Source organism: Wyeomyia smithii, chromosome 3 (genome assembly GCF_029784165.1).
Source record: "Wyeomyia smithii strain HCP4-BCI-WySm-NY-G18 chromosome 3, ASM2978416v1, whole genome shotgun sequence".
In the NCBI taxonomy this organism is placed as follows: domain Eukaryota; kingdom Metazoa; phylum Arthropoda; class Insecta; order Diptera; family Culicidae; genus Wyeomyia; species Wyeomyia smithii.
Window position 1 is genome coordinate 104581230 of NC_073696.1, and position 24349 is coordinate 104605578.

At 36.1% G+C, this 24349-nt stretch overlaps 1 protein-coding gene and 1 pseudogene across 5 annotated transcripts in view; one reads left to right on the forward strand and one right to left on the reverse strand.

The window, feature by feature from the left end:
- LOC129726435 (cGMP-dependent protein kinase, isozyme 2 forms cD4/T1/T3A/T3B) overlaps positions 1-24349 on the forward strand; it is a 414395-nt gene that overhangs the window by 93078 nt on the left and 296968 nt on the right. The window lies entirely within an intron of this gene.
- Positions 1996-9401, reverse strand: LOC129726437 (uncharacterized; annotated as a pseudogene).

Consider the following 24349-nt stretch of genomic DNA (forward strand, 5'->3'; position numbering starts at 1 on the left):
TCTTAATTTGTGGTTCACGAAAATGTAGTTTTTGTAGGCATAGTTCATATTAAAATAAGTAAAAAACTATTATTTGAATTTTTGAACATTGTTTACCTCTTGTTGTCCATACCGACCGTACGCGGCGTTGGATGAGCATAGTACTGGCACCTGCCGATGTTAGTGCTAGTGGGTTATCTAGAACATATCGACAGTCGTTCATATACACTAAGGTCGTTTTTTACGTGAGGGATGCGTTCCAAATTTGTATGGGTCCGCGTAAAAAACGACTTTTTTGAGTTGCAAATATAACAAAGAAAACCGTCCTAAAACGTTAAAACCTCGTTTGAATATGATCTAGAGACTAAAATTCAATATTTTAAATTTTGAGTATTTACACCAAAAATTGTGTTTTTTTTTTAAACTGATATATGATCACTCGTGGCCTAAAACGGAAAACGTGATTGAAACGAGGTCGATAGCTTGTACCGTTTTCGAGTAATGGAGGAAAGCAACCCGCGTAAAAAAACCGCGTAAAAAGCGACCTTACTGTATACGACATACAGTTGTCGCTGCCGTTGAAAGCTTTTTTGTTTTATTATTCAGGGGGTAGTTGTAGTAGCATATTCCTGAGACGAGAAAATATCGAATTTTAATTCTAGTCAGGACTCATACCTTTGGGCATTTACCATGCGTTTCAACCGTTCCCTACAGTTCTAAGGCCCATTCCCGATCTTCAGGCATCATTCCGGTTTCTAAAATACCCAACAGTCGAATACAGTTGCGCAGTTGGTTACAAAAATATTATTATATTTATCGAAACAAAAAATTGTTCTTTATTATTATCAGGCTGTAATTTATTCCAAGAGTTAAAACGTATGTGCTAATAGATTTTAACATATAATTGATTTTGTATGAGAAAGACCAGATCACACCCCAAGGTGTATTAATTTAGGTTTTTTTTTTTCAAACAATCGGTAAACGGCAAAACTACATTTCCGGAAATGATTCGACCGAAGATCGAGAAAATTACGCTCGCATGTCTACGTAAAACTTCACTTATTTTAAGGAAATTTACGTAAAACACACGGAGGCTTGTCAACTACAAATATCTGCTAATTGATCAACATTTGCATTTCGCAGCAAATCTGCACATATAGTATCCCTGCTGTTTACATACTGTTTCACCTAGAAATACTCAGAGGAAGAGATTTCGCGGTAAAAAAAATCGCCAATTCGGCAACTGGGTTTCATATGTCAGAGGTGCCAGATCTCTTCTCAAAGCGCAATGTTGACTAACAAGCGACTTGTATAATCGGTGGTGACGGTGAAAGTCCTTAAGAATAGTGAAGTGCTTCGCAAAAACTGTTAAGGTGATATATTTTATGCTTATGTTTAATTTTATACACCTTCACTTATTTTGTAACCTATACAAAAGGTTTGTTGAACTCCGGGTAAAAATCACTCATTCATTGGCAATAGAACAAAAAATCGTATAGAAATGAACACGTTCTTTTTTGTACCTGATTGCAATACCTCTCAATGTGGTGTTACCTTTCTTGTTTGTTTGGCTCCAATTTTGACGGTTCGTTTGGCTCACCGCATATCTCTCCCTCTGAGTATCTCTACACAGTAAAAAGAATTCGTGTAAATTTACGTTTGTTTACATGCACATAAAGGGAGCATCGAAAACCATGTAATATTATGTGTTGCATTATAATCACAAGTAATGTAATATAATATATTGTAAATTTATATGAACATTTATTTTTACAGCGCGATTTCAAATACATCATAAATAGAAATTTCATGTACATATAACTTCACACGAAACATCGTTAAATTGCTTACATTTTCCAATTTCTACGAAACGTTGCCTCATTTTAATCTAGAGGTAACTGCCGGAGTTCAGATATTTATATTCAAACAAATAATGCAGATGCAGATATGTTTTTGTAATCGAAAATTTATTCACGTATTCAAATTGCAAATAAATGCCTTTTTCTTTTGCTTAGATACAGATTAAATTTGGTTAACATGTAACAACCTTAAATTAGGTTATTCAACGACATGATTTGAAATTGCTTTGATTATTTTGTTAACAATGCGTTGTTGTCGCCCAATTCTGACAGCTTGAGACTTTGATCCTTCGAATGATATTATTTTACAAAAATATTGTTGAATAAATTCCAAAAATTTCGAAATTGTTTTTTATACATAAAATTATGCACGTAGTAAACGGCCAGTAGATCCATTAAGGCGCATTTGATTTGCGCTGTTCCTTCTGATAAACGCGTTTCTTCTGCATATACGTAATACATACTTGTATTGCCCATATCTGAAAAAGTTAAGTTTACATTAACCACTAATTACTCAAAACCATGCAAGTTATCCAATATTATGAGGGAAATACTTTACACACAAATAGGCAATAATAAACACACATACACAGTTAAACATACCCTAATATATGTATATATATAACTACCACAAGCGTGAAAAGTGTATTTGAATATTGCACCATGTGAATAATGTATAAGTATGCTACTTGCAGATCAATGTAACAGAACAATAGTTACCTATTTCAACCAACATTGGGCTTGGTGAATAAGTCACGATGCCTTCCAAGCGTGTTCCTAACTGCATACAAACTAAAATTAATATCAATAAATTTTTATTTTTCATTATATTACCTCTTTGACACACAGGAGCTCACTCCATTCATCCCCAACAAGACTGCATAAAAATTGAAAGATTTGGATGTCCGTACACGCCTCTGTGAGGTGTAACTTTTTTGGTCGCGTTTTAGAAAAACTGATAATTTTTTGTCTCTTCATTAGAAAGTAGTTTTCTAGTGATTTTGCATCTATTCCAGTGCATTGTTCAAAATGGTAGTAAACCAGTTTACGACGACGTAAAACAGGAAAATCCATTATAAGAGTCGACATTTTTTTATTTTCATCTATGCGATTGCGAATGTAGGCTTGTGTTTCAATTAAAAAACTTGGGGTGAGTAAGTCCGGTTCATTTCGCAGTAGTTTTGATAAAACATCCGAAGCACAATCTTTCGTCGATTTTTCCCAATACTCCTTTACAGTGCCTGCTCTAATGTTACTTCTCCTTCTTGTTTGACCAGATGAAACGTGCGGAATATTAGGGTCTTTGAACCTGTTAAGATAGGTGTTACGGTTTATCATTTTATATTTTAAAGCGATATGACCGTTTCCTCCACCAAAACCATCATCGTCCTCAAAATCGAGACACGGGAATTTGGTGAAAATCATTTTTGCTACGGATTCCATTGTTTTGGCTGCAATCTGAGTGTCAATCATTCTCAATTGATCAACAACAACATTCACGAGATCGTTCAAGTCCGTTTTCGAGAATCGAATACTACATGGCACGGCCACTTTGGGATTATTATCCTTGAACGCTTGCAGATTGTTCAGGGTTTGAATAACTTTATCACTCACTTTATCCCAATTGATTACAAAGCACCTAAACTTCATTTCTATTGAAGCATGCTTCTTGTGACTTTTTTTTAAAACAATTTTATTCGTTGGTTCATCTGGATTTATATTCGGCGAAATGTTCTCCTCATTTAGACCTACCGCAAAAATCGTTTCATCATATATTTCTGTTACACTAACATCATTTACATTTTCAGATATAACATCTAGTGCCGTATCAGTAGAAATTTCGCAATCAGAATGAGTTGAAGCTGTCGGAGTTTCGACTCGCTTCGCATTTCTCGTTTCCGTAAAAGATGTCTCCAGATATAAACTTGTTTGATTCTCGTCGCAAAATTTTTCAAGTTGAACAGTCTCATTTTGCGTCATAGCTGAAAATGAAAAGAAGCTGTTTATGAACCATAAATTCTTATACAAAATATAACAGGTATAAAAACGGCGATGAATACTCTTAGTATTAAAAACAACATTGAAAATGTGACAAAAGTAATACATCAAAATTCTATAACAAATTTGTAAAATGACCCAATTCAAAGAAAACAAATCACTGTCATTATAAATTTAATACGTTTACATCGAAAGATTTATTAATTTTGTTTGATACCTTGAGACGTCCTAATTCCGTGCGGCTCCTTATTCCGTGTACTTCGTATCAAAATGTAAAAAATTCAAATACAGGAAAATTTCAAAATGTATGTTTGATGATGACTTTCTGTATTGAGTAAAATATTTTTTCGAAATTTATACATAGGGTTTTTTTCACATTGATACGAAATGCACGGGATAAGGAACCGCAAGGAATTATGACGCCTCACAATTTGTAAATATTTGTAGTTTTGCATAAACTGTAAATAAATAATATTGGAAACATTGAGCGATAAAAGACCATATGCTGGTGCTGTAAAATGGTATTCTCTAACTGGCACCAATGGGCTAGCATGAAACAAAATAATTTCACCTGAATCACATTTGCATAGATGCTCTTGAACAGTTTTATGTTTCACAAACACATGCATTTTGCTAGGTAAAAAATAAACAAACCTCTTTTTCAAGAAATGCGATTGATTGTTCAAACCGCATACTCTGTAATTGTAAAACGGCAGTAGTCCTAATTTCACTTTAACACGGTTTTGGTTCTAATTTTCTCAGCAATATGTAGATAAAATATGTATGATTTTTTTCTAAATTGGTTGTCAACTGATTTTGTGGTTAAACAATAAACGCTACGATTTTCCAAATTACACTAGCAAGCTGGTTTAGTTCAGATTCGAAGGCGAAGAGCAAAACAGCTTGATATTAGTTCTTATGATTTTTTCATTGTTGGCTTTAGTTCAAATGTAATCAACTTGTGCTTATAAACATGCTCACCATGGTATTGAAAACGTCGTCGTGAACAGGGATGTCAGGTTATTTTTTCCAATAACTTCACTTCTCTTCCAACCCAAGATGGCTCGTTAAAACCAGAGTCTATGCGTGTATAGAGTCCCGCAAAGAGAAAATCTATCGTTTCGGCAACACAGTTTTTCTGCCGTTTGTTGCCAAGAACTATACAGTTCTGTTTTTCATCATGCATAAGCGAATATCATTTTTTTAAATTCTTCACAAGGTACACAGTTTTGAAAGATTACACCGGTGATGTTTTGTTAAATTTAAGTGAACCAGTGTACAGGTTCAATGTTGGAATAAAATGTGTAAGTAAAACTTCGGAATTACAACACTTTTCATCCACTTCTAACATTATCACCTTGTTTATTTACATTGCTCGATTGGTACCCTCGTTTGACACTGATTTGGTTCCTTTGGTTTCATCTTTTCGGGACTCTTATTATAAACATAGACTCTGCTCAGAGAGAGAGAGAGATAAGCGATGGAAAAAAACCTCTAATTTGGCAACTAGGTTTAACATGCCAGAGGTGCCGGATTTCGTTTCAAAGCGCAATGTTGACTAACTTTTTCCAGAGTCAATGTTTATATAGAGTCGCGCGAAGAGAAAATCTATCGTTTCGGCAACACAGTTTTTGTGCCGTTTGTTGCCAAGAACTATACAGTTCTGTTTTTCACCATGCATAAGCGGATATCGTTTTTTGAAATTCTTCACAAGGTACACAGTTTTGAAAGATTACACCGGTGATGTTTTGTTAAATTTAAGGGAACCAGTGTACAGGTTTAATGTTGGATTAAAATGTGTAAGTAAAACTTCGGAAAAACACATATTCTTTATTACGCTCAATTACAACACTTTTCATCCACTCCTAACATTATCACCTTGTTTATTTACATTGCTCGATTGGTACCCTCGTTTGACACTGATTTAGTTCCTTAAGTTTCATCTTTGCGGGACTCTTATAAACATAGACTCTGACTTTTTCGACTCGTATAACTTAGAGTGCCTGTAAAAATATAGAGTGGCGACACTGTCAAAATTGGAATAAAAATTATCTGGCAGTGTCATTCCAATTGAGCAAACAACCTATTAAACACGTGTGGGGAAAAGAGAAAGGATGTTCAGTGTTACCAGTGTTACCAGCGTTACTTTGGATGACACGGCGTCATTCTAATTATATATAGGCACTCTAGTATAACTGATTGTGACGGTGGAAGTCCTGGGGTGATGTTGCGCATTTCGTTTCGAGTAACTCGAACAAAACTAAATGATCGCTGGTGGGCGTTACGTTTCGTTTTTCTTGTTTTTTTTTTTTCGATTTTGCGGGTTAGATGAGCCGAAAGACAAATGACAATAACAGCTCCTTTTGAACTTAAAGCAAAACTGGCAGTATGTGACGTACTCGAAAATAGTGAAAATCGCTCGAATCGAGCTGCGCAATGCCACCCCTGGGGAATAATAAAGTGCATCATAAAAACCGTGAAAGTGTTAAATTTTATGTTTATGTTAAATTTTATATACTTTCAACATATTTGATTTTTGTTTTGTTTACCAAACAAAAGGTTTGTGAGCCACCAGTTAAAAATCACTGTGATAAAGCGATTTTGGAGCATTCCCAATTCAATGTTTAGCGAAAACGTGTAAAAATGAATATATCCTTTATTATTCCTGATTGCAATACCTTTCAATGTGTAACCTTTCTTGTTCGTTTGGCTCGGATTTTGACATGTTCGTTTGGCTCACGATATTCTCTTCGCATATCTCTTCCTCTGAGTATTGCTAGTTGTCCCTGTCCCTGTCCCGTTAAATTATGCGTCACTTAAAAATTTGTTTCCATCTGCTGGTTTCTGAAGATCTACGACGCGACTCAAAATCACGTATTGTTAAAATATTTTTTCTTACAAGCACGGACATATTTTAAACACTAAACTGTTCATAAGACATATACAGTTACAACAGCATACAGTATATACAACAACATATACGAGGGATGCGTTTGAAATTTGTATGGGATCGCGTAAAAAGACTATTTTAAACTAGAAGCAAAGGTAACTTGTAGTCAGAACAGGAGGGTTTGCGTTGCTACTCACAAAAAAATAACAAACTTTAGTATACCTCAGCTTCAGAGTTTGCTTGGGAAAAAGGCAATTTGAGTAACTTTCGTTTGTCGTGCGCGTGACTGAAAGACAAGCAAACTATATATATTCCGATTGCAAATTTAACGAAGAAAACCGTCTTCAGATGTTTGAACCTCATTTCAATATGATTGTGGTCAATCTAAAGACCAAAATTCAACATAGTAAATTTTCAGTTTACAACAAAAATTGATTTTTTTTTGGAAACAGATATATGATTACCTTTGGTCTTAAACGGAAAACGTGATTGAAATGAATTCGAACTTGTACTGTTTTTGTTTTGGAGTAATTAAGAAAAGCGACCCGCGTAGAAAAACGTGTAAAAAAAATTTTACTGTAGTTGCAAACATTGTTTAAAATAAATGGCATCTCTGCTCACTATAATTCAGTCCGCAGGTCTATACATATAGTGTCTATAATAGAAAACTGTCATTCTGAGACCTGAGTAGAAACCAAAAAGCAATAATATTATCAACAACTTTTGTGTCAAAGTCAGGTAATGTTCGTTATCAATATTAGTTTGGTTGGCGGATTCCTCCTAAAAGTAAAATGATATTCACATACAGCATTGTAAAATACGTGAATTGATTGAACTAATCCTAAACCTTCATTTTAACGCAAAACTAGAAGACAACACAACACTCGAAACAATAAGGAAACCTGTGACCGATATATGAACATACCTTTTGGAGACATACAGCTCGGATTTGGCTGTTTTTCGGACGGAAAGCTTGGAGTCCAGAATTCATCCCTTGAGAGTAGCATTAACATAGTGTTTTGGAATACAAGTAACGCTAATTCAGTTGTAATTCGGCATCCATCTGATTCTGTGACGATTAAATCGACTTTTTTTCCGAAAGCAATTGTTCCTGGGAAAAATAACAATATTTAGAAAATTAATTTCCACTAATAGTACGGTATTCACATAGCGCTTTTATACAAATATCCTGTTGTAAACTGAGTATCTTTCATTGCGCGTCAATGGAGTTGATAATTTTACGATACAGTATTTGTGTACGAGCGCTGCATTAGTACCGCTAAAGTTTCTATAACTTACCTTGCTCAAGTAAACTTAAAACATCTGGTAACGCTGGAATAGCCAATCGGACATTGCGTGATGAATCGCATATTTTAAAAATAGTGTATTCCATGATGATTCTAACCATCAGCAATAACTTTTTCCTTAAACTATAGGTAATGCGTGTTTTATAAAAAGATATTGTTCGTTTTCGCGGAGAACCGTGATAGGCGTGCTATCTATAAAATCATCAACGTTTTTAATAATTGTTTCATAGTGACAATTATCCAAAATTTGTAGAAGTCCTTTTTCATGGATATCAACAGCAACAAGTTTTTCACCGTATACAATTAGATGCTTCAATGAGTGTGTATATACTAAAAGTTTAATTTTCAGTACGAATACCTTTTCTCCGTATTCATCCTGATTTAAAAATATGTAACTGTCCTTTGCATATGTATGACCACGGAAAACTCCCACTTCAGCGTATAAAGCATCACACTGGTTCAGGCCAAACTTTTGTATCTCGCACTGAATTTCTTTCGGGAGATCGGTGAAACTTTCCACATATTTTTCTACTCGAAAGTCGACCATGAATCTGTCATTATTCATATTCAACAATCCTTGGAAAAACTGATGCTGTTCACTGCAGAACTTTGTAACATTTTTGAAATTTAACGTGCTTCTTAAACAGCGCTTAAAAAAACAATGTTTCCTTTCACAGAATAACGTGCAATACGAAGTGAGTGGACCTAACCAAGAGATGAAACGTGGGTAATGTTTGGTGTAGTGATGCTTCGGACGTAAGGGAGTAACGAATTCTTTTTCCCGAAATTCTAAATATTCATCAATATGCAAGGTCAACAAAGAAATATGTACTTTGCTAATAACTGGTGATGTAACTATATCTACGATTTTTTTTATAAGCAATAGCATCAACATAAGTGGTTCGTTGTAATCCCCACATTTAGCTATGAATATAAATGGCAGAACTTGAACGAGGTGCCATATATCACAAGCTTTTGCCTTGATATTTTGAGCCTTCCTTGTAAAATCGAGTACTATTTGTGTGTTTACCTTCAATGTTTGACACACGCTGTTAATCCGTGCCTGTAGATAGGTTTTGGTTACTATTCCCACTTTTATCAGTTTTTTAAATATTAGAAATAGGTCATAGTTCACCCATCCTTCAAACAAATCATGAGCCATGCAAGGCGCTGCACCGAAATCGAATATGTTGAAATATTTAAGTTCATTGAAAATGCAATTTTGTTTAACTCCACGATAAGGAATTGCCGAAGGGTTTTGAAGTATCACTTGAAGATCTGCGTTGTGACTTTCTGGTGTCCTTAGTTCGGCTTTATACAAAAAATCACCTTTGAATTGTTCGTTGTGTATATAACAGGATCTACAGAAGTAAGCACTTCTTGAAAAGTTCTCCGTCAATCCGGCGATTTGATGAGCACCCAAGTTGTCGTTCAATGTTGTGAAATCGATGTTCTCTTCTGTATTGCTTCTATGTAATGTTATTCCATCCATTTCTAAAATTTTAAAGTCTTCCACCAGTCTTCGAGAAACTCGATTAGGTCCAAAATATGCTAAATCTTTCGTTTTGCACAAAAGCACCAGATGCACGTTGTCTGTTAGGTTCCGCAAATGCGGTTCCAGATTACCAAGTACCATATACACACACAGTAGCTTATGGCGAGAGGTTGCATTACCGATAGCATTAACAACGACTTCCGTAGCGTCTTGGTAAAGAAAAATGTTGAGAGTTTTTCTTGTGAAAAATGAACTAGTTTTAAATTTCATTCCATCTGTGTAGTCTGTCATATGTTCAGGGACAGTACGTCTTTCTCCGAACAATGCGTTATATGCACAATCATCATTTAAAAGTGTATGTAATGTTTCTAATATAGGAACGTAGTAATAGAAACTCTCTTTGTGATAATTGTCAACTTCCAAGCAAATTTTTTCTGGGGAAACGAATAAGAATTGTTCCTTAAAATATTTTTTTCTTGTATAAGAAGAACGAAACACTCCATTTTTTCCAAACATTTCAGCAAAAACACTTTCACTAGATATCAATTCCCTCAAAATACGATCCGGGAAGCTTAGTTCTTTGCTAATAACAGATAATTTCTGTTTGAATATCTCTTTGTGTAGTGCTAGCGCTTCAGCCAGAGTTTCAACTACTTGTTGTATGGCTGTATCCGTAACATGACATTTCGAGAGAAGATTCAAAAACAAACTTCCAAATAATTTTTGATATCTGCAAATCAATGTTGCTGTTGTATCTTCTTGTGGAACCTTTGGTACTGGTAACGAAGTAAAATTATAAGGTACAGGTACAGAAGGTACAGATGTTGGTGATGATTGGCACGTATCTTGTTTGGTTCCTAATTTAACTCTATGGAAATACATTAAGTGAATCCTTAAGCTGTTCGGAGTTGAAAAAGGTTTGCTGGTGCGGCAACTGTATGGGCAAAATACCCTCTGGCCTGCAGCAATATGCGCTGATGCGTGTTTACGTATTGATCGATGGTTTCCATCGGAAAAATTACAAGCAGGAACGGAGCACTGAAACGAACGGGTTTCCTCAAGCCGAAAATGGCGCTGCCTCAGGTGCTTTTTATATGCAACATAGGAAGAAAATTGAACTTCACAGTTTCGTGAGGCACATTTGAAATTTTTTGAATTTTTGTGTATACGTATATGAAACAAAAAAGTTTCAGCACAAGAAAAATAAATTGTACAATGTTCACAATATAACATGTTAACACTAGTATTTTAATTTTTTTCCGTTACCGATTGAATTTTTACTTCCACCTTTGAACGACCTACACAGAATGAGCTCACTAGCACACGATTTTCAGCAAGCTATTTCGTCTCTTCCTTGATTTAAATTTACAGTGTCGATGTAAATTCACATGAATGAACACGTCATATTCGTACATGCATGTACCATGGTTCATCTAGACGATGAACTTTACAGATGCTTTGTAAGTTTACATCACTTACCGTGTAAAATTATATGTTTCGGAATGATCCTGTTATGTGCATCAATTACGATGTGAAATTGTGTATGTAATTCACTTTATGTGCTTGATTCCTTTGTATGTTTTCAATTAATGTCAGTTTTAAATTTCATTTTTTGGAACTGTGTAGTTTCACCATACTCATCGCTACACGAAAGCTTTCTGAGAAAAAATCATCTTGATGGTCTACCAGCGCCGCGTACGGTCGGTGTTGACAACAAGAGGTAAACAATGTTCAAAAATTTAAATAATAGTTTTTTAATTATTTTATTATGAAGTATGCCTACAAAAACTACATTTTCGTGAACCACAAATTAAGAGCTTTCGATTGATGTATATATCATCGTTGTCCGATTCATTTGAAGCGAAATCTTTTTCAGAGATGGCTTGACTCAGTTTTCTGAAAATTTCTCAAAAATTATTCAACCACAAATTACCACAAATTGGATTTCGAAACACAAATTAACCACTAAATATCGGTGCTAAAAGAATTAAAAAAAATACTTTGTCAAGCCATCTTGAAATGAGCAATTTAAAAATACTTTTCTCTAAAAACGATCAGAAACCTTTTGTTACAAGTAAATACCAATTGAATGCTTCCATACGCAGATAGTTTTAACGGAGAACCCTACTCTAGAAGGTCCAAAAATAATGAGTTTTCGTGATTTTTTTTCAGGTGTTTAGAGTAAAGTTATGTAGTGTTCGGGTGTTTCGGCTATTGATTAAAGCATATTTGAAAATGTATTGTGTTAACATCATTAACAAATTATGTAGTGTTTCATCAAAGTTTCAAATTAGCTCTCAAATGCGCTAGCAGCGGCACTTTGAGCGAATCCTCTAGCAGCGGCAATTAGCTTGACAATTGGATTATGACAGCTGACTGCTACCGTTTAAGTACTGACAGAAAAGCTGCAGTCAGTGCGTCTAGAGATAGGAATAGACAGGTTGTCTTAAATATCATCAGCCGAGTTGCTGCACCACCGTGTTAAATCGTAATCCGATTGATGTTGGAAACATATTGTGCCCAGTCATCATCATCTATGAACTGCTAGTGACCGCTAGCTATTGACTGGCTCGCCATGCAGTTGTACTCGTACTGTGGATGTGACGCCGATCAACGACGCATGACTATTCGCAGGCAGTCACTTGATCTAGATGGCTAACAGAGTAATCTGTCTCATTAAACGAGTACAAACTTTGAATCATAATTGTTGGCATTCGCTGACCTGCGATGGTTGCTGGATATCGCTAGGCAAAAATCTCGCACTTGATTTTCTTGGCCGGCGCTGCTTAGGATACCGAAGCGAGTTGCATTGTAATTTGACCTGCTGTAGCTAGCCGCACTCTGGTCGGCGTCGGCTTGTCCTACGGTATTTATATGCAAAATGATGTTGCCCGTTTGATGATATCTACCAGTTTAGAGGGGTGGTGATGCAGCTGACGACGGTTGGCCGGATGCAATTCTAACGGGTAATTTTGTGCTGTTTTAACTAATAGATCAGGGTGGGAAGGTAGAACGAATCGAATCGGATTTCATGTTCTGTCGGCGAATAACTTTAATTAAGATGATGTTATCAAGTGAGTTGATTATGGGGAATTGTGGAAACTGAGCTGTGAATGTTGAGCCAAGATACAAATTAAGCGGATTAAATAACGAAGGTTTTCTGTGTGAAGATCAATGCGGGGTCCGTAGATGAAACTATGAGGAAATCTGTGTCTAGTAATGATTGTTGAGGTTGTTCACATTCTATACATTATATTTCTGTAATGTTGAAAAAAATGCAAAAATTAATTTTACGATTGTTGAAGCGATACTATACTAAATTAATTTTTCATTTCCTTTTTGCAGGTTAGTTCTACTTTAAGATGACTTCGAAAGGTAATATATATTTCATCCTATCACATTTACTGTACATAAACACGGTTTTACAATTTCCTTCCAGCGTCAATAGCGTAATTATAATTCGAAGAATCAATTTCACAATTTCTGCCAGAGCTATTAACAGCACCAATAGCTATTTGGGAAAGTAACGGGCAGAGTATTCTTTTTTCTCCAGTCCACGATGCACAAACAAACCGTGCCTCAAGGAACGTGTTTCACTTCGCCCATCACAGATTCTGTAGATCAAACGCGGCCATTTCGCCAAGTTTACAAACAAACCGCATGGGCCGCCTAGTGCGAAGCGTAAATAAACAGAGCAACCACAAACGGAGTGTGTCCATCATCGGCACCAGGCCTGGCCAATGTAATGTGAAATTCAAATCTGTCAGCAAAGAACACCCTTGAAAACTGCTTCCGATTTGGACGCGGCAGTGGCAAATTTTGCTATCGTGGTTTTCTCTTGGTAGCAAACTGAAATAATAGGTTGCTTCGAATTATTTATTTGAAATTGTGATTATTATTTTATATAATGTTACTTTGTAATTTTACTCTAATTACAATTGAACTGCAGAGATTATAATAACTCCTATCGCTCATAACATCTACATTTTCAAACAAACCAAACAAATTGTTTGTTATGTTTATCAATATCGGAAAAGTGTTCAGAATGGCTTATTTTTAGAACCAAGATCTGGACGCTAAATCAAGCGCAAATAGTGGCCTGCTCGGGTTCACACAAATACCGTTTGTCATTTAATGCAACAACATTGATTGATCAACGTTTTGCACATAGGAAGATGCAATTTCAATAGCGATCTGGGCGAGCACGGCCTGAACGGTTGTGCCCATCCAAGATCAATAAATCACTTGACATTAAATCGATAAGGGTAACGAAAGGCTATTTTTAGCTGTGAAACCGAGTTGCCAACTGTGGCTCGGGCAAATACAATTTTACCTATTCATGGGCGTTCTCCTAGAATCTCTATTACATATTGCAAGAATATTTCTAGTTGACACACGAACGGGGAGCGTTCATTGCTTATGGCAACCTAGTCGATCGGTTGAAAGTGTCGCACGTTTTCAATGACTTCAGTGCTGAAATACATGTATCCAATAATTTACGACAATCGTTAAAGAATCGCGCAAAGTGTTGCTTGATTTATCACGGAACTGGAAACGCTCAACCTAGGGGGGACAGTCAGTGTCATAAAACCGAGCTGTTTGCGGCTCTCGGAATAGTCGCTAACCCCAGCACGGAAAAGGTTAGACGTAGGCTGCTAGCAGTGGTGATGAATAATTTAATGGCATTTTTGCAATTATTTGTTACATAATTTCATCGAGTTTTGTATGTTTTTGATTCAAGTGTCGTTCGTTTTTGTATACAGCGGCGGAAATGAGTATAATAGTTTAGTTCCAATACTTGAAAGTTTTGTTCCATCATGTTATTATAATTGCGTTTGAATAATACCATATCTATACTATTTGCATTACATGAATCGATGTCAATAATTCAAATGTTTTTCCGCTAGAACCTTTAACAAACATTGATGTAATAAAACAAATAAATATCTAAGTTTGAGTTATGGATCCATAAACCTTTCAATAAGGTTTGGTCCGTTGATACGAAAAATGATGCCGCCAAATATTCTTTGTCGCAATGATCAGCGATAATAATAACATAATAACAAGCAATAATTAATGGTTGATATTTCAAAACAAAACCTATAATACAAAAGAACACTTCAGTTTGAATGTTACAACGAAACTGCTTCTAATAATATTCAAATTAAATCTGCTTGTCGAAAATTCCATTTTATAGGAAATATGCTAGACAAAAATGTATGCTAATCATATACGACTAGCCTATGGTTGTGTCATCATTTTGGACGCGCCCCTCTGTTCTGAACACAATCCTCTGTATGCTTATACAGACCCAACAGAGCAAGAACATGTCCATTGATAGAGCCAATTTGCCAGTAAAAATTTATTTCATCTAGCTTTAAAATACAGTTTTGTCAGCAATCGGTTGCGAATATATAAAAAATAGGAAAAATCCACCTCTTACCTTTCTGAAGTAAAGCAGTCTATATCGGGTAACCCCGGTGCAGCTTGAAATAAATAAACAATAAAAATAAATACAATAAATCCATAAATTCGTTCCACTCGAGTTCGTCCGGTTCACTCGGTTCGGATGCTAAGGATTTTGACGGATTAACAAATTTGGCTCGAGTGTAGATTGCTTGATTTAACTCTTCTTCACATACTTTTATCTTTCCGAAAATACAACGCTCGTTCAATATGAATATTTATCATGAGCCAAAGCCAAAAAAATAATAGTATAAACAAGCTATCATGCATGAAAGACTCTCAATCGGGTCTTTATCACCTTGTCCTATTATACTAGCGTTGTTGAATTTTTTTTCTGCTTCTCTGACTCATTCATTCAAGTTTTAGTCATGCACCGGTAGTGTTGGTTGTTGTTTGGGGTTTGGAAGCGGTGTCGTTCTTTTGAATAATTCTATATATTAAATTCTTGAAGTTATGTTGAGACATTAAAGTTAATAGGAACTAAACAAATAAGCGCCCCGAAAACAATTTTCAGGTTTCTGAAGCAAACGAAATAAGTATTATGTGGATAAACAGAACTCGCACAACTTGAAATTTGAAATATCCAAAAAAATGTAGAAGTGTTAGAACGAAAACCAGAAAAAATGCCTTGAAATGAGACCAACAAAAAATTCGTCTTTGAGATAGATGCTTTTGAATTACGATCGTAGAATTGGCTGAAACTATTTCCGATAACCAATTCGTATATCAGTTTATCCTGAATGTAATTAGTAGAACGGTGCTTGAGTACATAAACGCAGGCTTCACGAAAATGAAATAAAAGAGTTTTGCAGTTTTCGACAAAGTAATAAGAAACAAAATTTTCTAAAACTTCGTAGAAGACACAAAATGTCTATCTCCCCAATTAAAAAAAAACTTCGAGTTTTGTAAAATAAGTAAAAGGAATTTTACGAAAGTACCCACGCTGGCTACATAATTTTAATAGTGGCACGAAGCTAGATCCGGCCAGAAGATTGTAGGTCCCTCGTGTTGCTTCAACAGAGGAAGCAGAGGCTTCTGTATACACTCCTTGAGGTAGTAGTCACGAACGGCGCATTGCTTTTACTACGCTTGGCAAATCGCTTGGTATTTCTGATTTGGTATTTCTTGGAAAACTTTGAAAGTTTCTACTTTCTTACTTCCTCCAGAACGTGCAGGGCAGTCAAGAATAGTAACCCGGAAGCTGCCGGAACTGCACCTTGACGTAAGTCTCATCGTCCATGATGAGACAATGAGGATTCGTCAGCATCTGTATATACAGTTTCCAGACCCGTGGCTTTCCTACCGTATTTTGTCGTTCGTCACGATTTGGAGCCTTCTGCACTTTGTACGTATGCAGTCCCTGCCGATCCTTGGCTCTCTGAACGAACGGCTTGAACAAATTCTATTTTTTGGCCTCATCCCTGACCGAAGCATTGGAACTCCACGTAAACGCTTTCATAAAACGCTTGTGTTCCTGACCACTAATAGAACATCCATTCTGACCGCATTTCTTCTTCCGTTTGATGCTCAGAGTTTCGTAGTAATATTTAATCACACTATTCACCGTTTGACTGCACGGACAGAGTTGTTTTCCGATGTCCCGATGAGAGCGCTGACAATTATCTAGTCGCTTGCGCAAAATCAATTCGCGACCTTATTGTTCGGATAACGGCCTTTCTGCCAATTTTCGAAAAAACTGACAACGATAAGAATAAAATTAAAAAATATACTCAAAACTACTTCTACCCGATTTTTCAAGATAAAATACCTAATGGGTAATTTTCTACAGCGTTTTCCCTATGACGCAATTTGATGTGTAACAAAGTTTCGTAAAATTCTGTGATCTGTAAATTTCCTCAAAATGCAAAGCTCAAGCGCTTGAAAAGCGCCATCTTTGTGACCAATTCTTGAACTACATTAAGCATCTATATTGAAGCCCTAAGTATACCAAGAAACTTTGTAGAAGACCGGAAAAAGAGAAGATGGACCCTGAGAGCGCCAATATAATTTTTCTGCAAAATTACATTCCTGGCCCAATTGCAACGGAACCATTTTATGCGATTGTTAGGATGATATCTGAAAACTAAAATGAGCAGTTTTTATTCTGATGAAGCTTTATATATGTTCGCTACTACAGTACTCATGACTTTTCCACCGCAATTCAGCCCAGGAGATCGCAAATCTTTTGCTCGGCTGAGCACATTTTCAACCCAAAATATTTTAAGGAGCACCTGCTTACTTGAATCAATGAGTGAATTAAGAATGTTTGATTCATTCTTCGACAAAAGATCTGAATTAAAAAAGTGTTCCACCGAGTTTTTGTTGTTCTTGTAGACAAAAACCGCAATGATTGCTTCCATTAATTGTTTTCACAGTTTTACAGTGAGCAAACATTGCTGGCTTTGGTTTTGGAAAGTTCATTACACTTTACATAATATTGAAACGTTTTAAGAATGACGGTTATTGTATTACCTCATAGCCGCCATATCCTTCCAAGCTGCAACATAATATAGCGTGTTATTTTGTTGCGTGGCCGAGAGCTTCATCGAACCACTGTTTGTCAACACGTCATTAGATTCATTTTTCTTACATTCGTATTACATATGGAAAAAAATCTTCTTTTGTCTTGTGAAGTAGGGATAATGACATACACTAAAGTCGCTTTTTACGCGGGGGCTACGTGCCTCGTAAAAAGAAACCGCGTAAAAGACCGTATAAATCCCGGAATTTGCGTAAAAAACTCGTAAATTCCGGAATCCGCGTGAAAAAACCGCGTAAATTCCGGAATCCGCGTAAAAATAGGCGTGTGAAAAAAAAAACGCGTAAAAAATACCGCATAAAAAGCGACCTCAGAGTACTTAAAAAAAGGCAGAGCGACTTACAACTTGGGTCTCAAGTAAACATCTCGAACTGAATGCGAGCTCGTTATTAGTTATCTGTTTTTTTTTTTTTCAAATGATTCTTACTTCATTTTTTACTGTTTTACAATGAAAAAGATATGTTAATTATTGTATCGAAAGTTTGTGGAAAACATCACCTACCGATTAAGATTCAGGATTAATTCAGTCAAAAAACGTATGATTCTGCACTATACCATCCTGTTCTCAGTCAGAGAAGCGATCTGCTGATTGATTGAATCTTATCAACTAAACCGAAATTGATTGATTTTCAACTCATTACTTAACTTTCATTAATTCAGCTTTGAAAAAATATTCCAATTATTGTATCACATAGTTGGGGCATTCCCTAATTTTCGATCAAGACACTGGTGTTTAGAATCCGTTCAGAAGTAATAAGATAATATGCATTCAACCCATTCCCGGCGGGCGATACCATATGGCATCACCTGACATTCAACCTTTGATTTAAGTTCTACAATTATACTTGTAAATTTGCAAGATGAAACTGTTCAGTATGGTTAGAGAACAGATTGATCTTTGAAATGCAATGCAGTTTGTGTAAATTTTGCGTATAGTTATTAAGTGGTGAGAGTTTGAAGTTCATTTTTTTAGGTAAAACTGATTTTTCTCCGCCGGGAATGGGTTAAGAGAGCACATTTTCGTTACACTTACGTAGCCCTGTGTGAAAAAAAATGGGTTTTCCTTTGTTTTTGCAACTTCGGCTACGTTCGGAAACTGTTTAGCCACGTCAACTTGGATGATATTTAATGACTTCTTAGGAGTCGGAAAAATACAACGTTAAGACCTTTAGCGACATCTGGAAAAGCTTAGAACCTTCGACGCTGGACTAGGTACATGGAAGAACGTGGAGATCTGGGAGTGAGGTTTCGATCTATTCCCCATTCGTTTCAACATCGACGAGAAATACCACCCCCATATAAATTACTTTTGCGATAGCGTATCGCTCTACTGCACGCTAACAATAAATATTTTCATAGTATAGGGGATCAAATAATAGATATCAAATGGAAAAACAATTTTCCAAACAAAAGTAAATCGAATACAAAAGACAATCGGGTTAAAGAGAAAAAAGAATGAAGAAATAACAACATTTGATACTTCACCACTTCAAGACACGAAAGTGTCTTTTGCATACGCGCCTTTTTTGCTGCTAGCTTATGCTGCTCTAGGTCCGACGAGCGTGCTAACAAAAATTACAATTCTTCTTCGGCATGCTGCACAATATCTTATACGCCGTTAGATGGTAACCAATGCCTGGCGGCGCGGGGTTTTTGTTATTACAGTGGCAGCATAAGTGACATGCGAACCGTCTACATACAGTGCACGGTCTGCTTCACCGCTAAGGGGTAACAAGCGCCCGGCGGTGCTGGGAATTTGCTTAGTCTGCTGGACATCTTTTGTTGCCACAGGACCGGTATCGAATACACAAACGCGTGCCATCTGCCTACAATGCAGTATTTTTTTTTTTTTCAAAAGTGTAAACTATCATGGAACGATGCTTGTTTGCTTCTTATCGCATCGAAATCAGAGAAGCAAATTTCTATGGCAGGGCCGGATTTAGGTGCTGGGAGGCTCGGGACAGATATTTTCGAGGGGCCCTCTTTTTTTAAATTAGAGGTAAGAAATTTTTAAATTTTGATATGACTTCACGCTTCGACGAGCAAAAAAAGGGTTCAACTCAGTCTTCACGTCTGGCCCAGGACTAGGTGGGACCCTGATGAAAGGCCCGGGGCATTTGCCCCCTTAGCCCCCCTTAAATCCGGGCCTGGTCTTTGGTAAAGTTGTAAATGATGTTTTTGTCTCTCCGAAAAAAATATATACCGTGATAACTTTTTTTTTCAAAAAACAAGTAAAAAATTGAATTAACTAGGGTGTCGGCTCTATTATCGTCAGGTTTGTCCAATTATCATCTGAGGGGTAATAAAGTCATAGAGAACTAAATTTTTGCAGGAAGGTGCTCTGCATTATTAAGAACCATCATGCAAGAAATTAACGCTCGAGGACATCATTTACCCCCCCCGGTAAAACTTGACGAAAATAGATTATATTAAAAATTCTAAAAAAAAGGAAAAAAATCGGAGCCAGAACGTTTTGTTTGATTGATATGATATTTTCGGCAAAGTTATAGACAGTAGTTTTGTCATCCCAGAAAAAAATACACGGTTTCGAAAAATATGAAAGGAAAAATAAAAATTAAGTATCTCGAAAAGCTCATTTTTCAAGAATCTCAATTTTTTCCTGCACTTACATTGTAAGCCAACCAATGATAGCTATCTCTTTACAAAGACAATATACTGCCGCTCTTCGCATATCCGTCCCATATCGATTTTTGTTGATTTTGACTTTTTTGTGGAAACCTGTTTGAAGTCATCTCAAGCTTTTAATAAAATGATAAAATAGTATACTTTGTTCGTGATATATGGAAAATCAAAACCCGATTGTGTAGTCCTATGTCGAAAGTATTCGTATAATAGTCACGTTCATTTTATTGATCGTTGGGGGTCTAACTGATGTCCTGAAGTGTTTTTTTTAACCATACTATGCAATGAAATCGCTTATTATTCTGAATTAAACTCTAATCATACTCATTTTACACAATAAATTCAATAATTTACTTGCATGTCGCGCTATTTGTATATTACTCGTTTCATCACATATGTTTGAAACTTCTCCCTTCTCTTTGAAATGTTTACGTATAATTTTTAAACAAAACTATGCTATCATACCCTCTTGTTACACATTTTTCTTATAAACCATCTCCCCGCGGAGAAATTAGTTTTTACGTCGAAAAGAGACCCACAAACCCTCATTACTCTCCAATTGTGATGCATATTGATCATCGATCTGCTCTCTAACCCTATTTAATAGTTTCATCGTTCATAGTTTCAAGTATAATTGATAAATTGTAATTAAAGTTTAGATGTCTGGAGATACAATATGGCATCACCCGCGGGGAAAGGGGTAATAGATAATTAATTATGACAAAAAATGGGAAAAGTTGGGCATCGGACTATTTTGGTAGCAGTTTGCTGTAGAAAACCTGCCAAAGAGAACTGCTGCTGAAGTTGTCGGATACCCTGAAGCAACACTTTTCGTTAGGAGACGGTTATGCGAATATTTAGATGATCAGATCGAAAATTATTCGCATGTCAGTCACATTGCTGTTATGTTAATAGAAAAATATAATATATGTCATTTTTTAAGTCAATTGACTTGAACATACTTAATTTAACCAATTGACAACAATCCCTCACTATGACAAGCTATGCGGACACGAAATAACCGAAAATTGCTTAAATTATTCAGTCGACGTTTTCTCTATTGAGTTTTTTTGCTATGGGACCAACATGCATTTTGATATCCGCCAGCCGCATCTGCAAGATACATTCGTAAATCTCTTTGCGTATTGTGAAATAGGAAAAATGACATACCTTGAAGAAAAGGCGGAGCTACGTACAATATGGGCCTAAAGTGAAAATCGCAAACAGAAATTGTGCTCGTGATTAGTTATCTACTGCTTTTCCAATTGATTTTTGGTTTATTTTGTCACTGGTTTGCAATTGATCAGGTATGTTAATTGGGTTGTTTAGCTATATCAGTATTTTATATCATCTGAAAGAGCTGCATTTTCTAAACAAAACATGATTTTCAAAAATTTTCTATCGTTAAAACTGCTCGAAATCGCTAGAATGGCAGTTCGCTATTATACCAACTGTCATTCTAGCGATTTGGAGCAATTTTTATTCTTTATTTAAAAATCGAAGGAAAATGATATAAAACTACACTTATCGACTAAGACATTACTGTGCAAGATCTACTTAGTGAAATTAACAATGCTACATTCAAATCGACACATTTTACGCATGATTTTATACCATACCATCCCGTTCTCAGCTGTACAAGCGAGCTGGTGATTGGTTGAACACTTCGAAACAGAGAAAAAATTGATTGAATTTCAACGCAGCTTTCCTTCAATTTACTTTTAAAAAAATATGCCAACTATCTTTTCGATAAAAAAATTGGTGCTCAAAATCTGTTCAGAAGTAGTACCATAATATGCATTTTAAGAGAGCACATTTTTGTTACACTTTCCACCCCGCTAAAATAGGACGCAGCGTAAAAAAATATGCTCTCTCTCTATTTCTCTGACTTTCTCTCCCTCTCACTCTCTCTCACTCTCTCTCTTTTGTTATCCTTCTTGCTCTCTCTTCCTCTCTGTCTCTTATTTTCTTTCTCTCTTTTTCTCTTTCTTCTTCTTTCTTTCCATTTCTCTATCTTTCTCTTCCTTTTCCTTTTTCTCTTCTCTCTCTCGTCCTCTTTCTTTTACTTTCCCTTTCTCTTTCTCTTTATTTTTCTCTCTCTTCCTCTTTCTCTTTCTCTCTCTTTCTTTTACTTTCTCTTTCTCTTTCTCTCTCCTTCTTTCTTTTACTCTCTTTTTCTCTTTCTCTTTATTTCTTTCTTTCTTCCTCTTTCTCTTTTTCTCTCTTTCTCTCTCTTTCTCCCTCTTTCTCTTTATATCTTTCTCTCTCTTTCTCTTTCTCTCTTTCTTTTTCTTTTTCTCTTTCTTTCTCTTCCTCTCTCTCTCTCTTTCTCTTTCTCTTTCTCTTTCTATTTCTATTTCTATTTCTCTTTCTCTTTCTCTTTCTCTTCCTCTTTCTCTCTCTCTTTCTCTTTCTCTTTCTCTTTCTCTTTCTCTTTCTCTTTCTCTTTCTCTGTCTCTTTCTCTTTCTCTTTCTCTTTCTCTTTCTCTTTCTCTTTCTCTTGTCAAAGGATGATTTTTGAGAAATTGTCTGAAATTTCATTGGAAAATATTGGAAAATTAAAATTTATGAACATACACTGCATTTTTGTTATCAAAAGCAAATTTTCAAATGGCTCCTAAACAACCATGTATTGAAATGTTTGAAGTATTTTGTTAAAAAAAAACCTTTTTTCCCCAAGAGCTCTGGTACTGTACAACTCTACACGCAAAAGTTGGATGGTGCGAAACCAGTACAAAATTGTGCGTTTTTAGCGCAATTGTTGATGTAATTCGGAACCAGTACAATGATTGCGTGTTGGGCATAACGCAATTAATGCTCTAGCGTTTTTTAAATGTATTTAGCAGCTCCAAACTACTACACCTAAACAGTTTCAACTGGTATCAAGCAGCATTGCAAAGCGAGCGAGAAGCAAAACCATTCTCCTCCTCTCTGATTGAGGACGAGACATATGCTACGCTTTTCAAGTCAAAAAAAAAATCAAGTATGTACAGCACGGGTGTCTCGCTCATTTCGTGAAGCAACGAGATATCGCCTTGCGCGTCGCAATCCGAACCGAAAGAGAAGCAAAAGAGCAACCTGCAAATTGTATGTTACTTGTCTAGTCTTGTCGCACATACAGGGAAATTCTACGAGCGAGAGAGAAATTTCTTTCCTCGCTTGAGAAAAAAGCGCGTGCAGTCACTAATACACTCGACGTGAGAAATAACGTGTCGGTGTATGATACATATTCTGATTTCATTCTATGTCAATGTATTCTCAGTACAACTGTTGCGTTATGCGTTTCACACATTTATTGTGCGATTTCTGTTCAACATTTGTGCGAATCGGGAAGACTCAATGATTGTACAAGACTTCAACTTTTGCGTGTACGTAGACCTACAATAGCAGTGTTTCGAAACCATGGGTAATACAGAATGAACAAGCATTATGTTGTCCCCAATGGTCAATTCAGCTAAACAACAACTCGAAGCATGATATTACATAAATAATTCCTAATAATCTATTATTAGCTAACAAGAGAGTGTCCTCTCAAAGAACCACTACAATCTCAGCATTTGTGAATATAGTATACCAAGAACATCTCTAGTAGACTGCATGTGAATATAGTATAATATTGTTTGCTTCTTACATACGTGGCCGATCAAAATATTTATAACCGCTGAATAAGTTCTTCTTTTCCTGCAAGAAACAGCTGGAAACAGTTCTACCATCATTACGACTGCGTCTATAATTTTCCTGTGCAAGCATTAAATTCCTTCTCGATCACCGTTCTATCGACTAGTCGAACTTCTTCATCACGGTGCCAGAAGCGTTAATTTTATCGTTCGTAATTAAACTTCCATGAACGTATGTATCTCCAATACGAGCCGCTATATGTTGGGTAGTCTCGTTACATTCATGAATGCATTGCCTGTGTTCACATTGGAGTAATACAGGTTACGGCAGCGCCCTGTCACTGGAGTCAGATAAGCCGTGCGACTAATAATGCCAGAGCACCCGCATTTGCCTAGCTGTCGAGTGGTATTGTAATCGTGATCACTGGTGAATGAGGGTATTTTGCTAGATTTATGAGTTGAATAAGCCCGATAAGTGTGGCATTTTTACATTATAGTAAAGCAACGTAGACTTGTCGACATATTGAGCTTGAGACGACAATTTGGACTAGTTTTG